Here is a 1,875-nt window from a genome sequence, read left to right as displayed (position 1 = left end):
TCAGCCCAGCCTGCGCCCTCTCGTAGTCTAGCACTGCTGTGGAGGCAGGAGAGGCTCCCGCCACCGCTGCTGTGCTTGCCAGCTGTGAGCCCTCTGGCAAGCCTGGCTTCTGGCTGAGTGGCACGCCCCCTGTGGGAGCACACTGACCACCAGGGGGCAGTTCCTGCATTGAGCATCAGATCCTTGGTGGTCAGTGTGTGTCATATCTACCGGTTGTTCCGCTGTTTACTTGCATATTAGCCTTTTATTACATAGGACAGTGATTTTTTCAAAGGATCACAGATATGGATGGTAATTCTTACCAAAACTGATCTATCATTGTCAGGAATCTTATAACTATTTTACATATATTATACAATATAATATTCATAATAATGCTAGGGAGTTGATTTTCTATTATTTTGTATATAACAAAGTTGAGTATTAGGAAGTTTAAAAAACTTGCCTAAGGTCACAGGGGCTAAGCAGTAATGCCAGATTTGGACGTAAGTGTTCTGTCTCCAGAACCAGTGATCTTAATCACTTCACTAGAGAAAATTTTTATTGAAGAGATATATTTAAAAACAATAACAACAGAAATAATAGTTTTATCAGCAAATAGTGATGGGAAACTGGATGAAAAAGGATGAAACTGGACTCCTGCGACACACCACATATAGAAATTAACTAAAAAAAAAAAAGATTAATGATCCAAATTTAAGAGTTAAAATCATAGGACTCTTAGACGAATACACAGGAGTAAATCTGCATGATCTGGTATTTGGCCATGGGTTCTTAAATACAACAGACACTAAAAGCATAAGCAACAAAAGAAAAAATAGATAAATGGGACTTTGTGAAAATTAAAACTTGCGTGTATCAGAGGACATTATCAAGTAAAAAGACAATCTACAGAATGGGACAAAATATATGCATATTATATATATGGTAAGAGTCTATTTTCCAGAATATATAAAGAACTCTTACAATTCAAAAACAAAGACAAACAACCCCCTTAAAATTGGGTGAAGGATTTAAATAGAGATCTCTCTGAAAATATACAAAAGGACAATAAACACACGAAAAAGATAGTCGATATCAATCATTAGCTATTAGGAAAATGAGATACCAGTTCACATCCACCATAATGGCTATAATCAAAAACAAAAAGGGAAAACGGCAAGTATTGGTGAAGATATAGAGATTGGTACCCTTGTACATTGCTTGTAGGAATGTAAATTATTTCAGCCCCTGTGGATAACAGTTTGGTGGTCCCTCAAAAAGTTAAAAAACATAAAATTATCATATGACCCAACAATTCCACTCCTAGGTATTTACCCAAAAGAATTCAAACAGGTACTTAAACTAATACTTCTACATAAATGTTCATAGAAGTACTATTCACAATAGCCAAAAGGTGGAAACAACCCGTATATCCATGAACAGATGAATGAATAAACAAATTGTGATATCCTTATCTAATAATAGACAAACATGGTAATTAACCATACCTCTGACACGCTTCCCATTGGCTAATCAGGGCAATATGCAAATTAACTGCCAACCAAGATGGCGGCCGGCAGCCAGGCAGCTGAAGCAAACAGGAGGCTTGCTTGCTCCAGTGATGGAGGAAGCCAAGGTTCCCCGCCTGCCTTGCCGGCCTCTGAGCTGCACTCTAAGAAACAATGTTGCAATTATAGAAGCTAAAAAAAACCCAGATACCTGCTCTCAGCCATCAGAGCTGGAGTGAGCAGGACCGAAACAATGTTGCAATTATAGAACCCAAACAAACCCTAGATTCCTGCTTTCAGCAGCTGAGGCCTCAAGCTGGAGCCGGCCTCAGAGCTGGAGCCGGCTCTCATCTCCAGTGACAGCCATAGAAAGTAAATAAATCCC

The 1,875-nt window shown here is 39.0% G+C and overlaps 1 protein-coding gene across 1 annotated transcript in view; it reads right to left on the bottom strand.

Moving 5' to 3' along the window:
• The window catches only part of CHMP2B (charged multivesicular body protein 2B), a 36,396-nt gene that overhangs the window by 19,593 nt on the left and 14,928 nt on the right, over positions 1-1,875 (bottom strand). The gene's annotated exons all lie outside the window — the stretch shown is intronic.

Source organism: Myotis brandtii, unplaced genomic scaffold (genome assembly GCF_000412655.1).
Source record: "Myotis brandtii unplaced genomic scaffold, ASM41265v1 scaffold546, whole genome shotgun sequence".
In the NCBI taxonomy this organism is placed as follows: domain Eukaryota; kingdom Metazoa; phylum Chordata; class Mammalia; order Chiroptera; family Vespertilionidae; genus Myotis; species Myotis brandtii.
The sequence above is the reverse complement of the archived record's forward strand: the minus strand, read 5'-3'. Positions and strand labels throughout refer to the sequence as shown.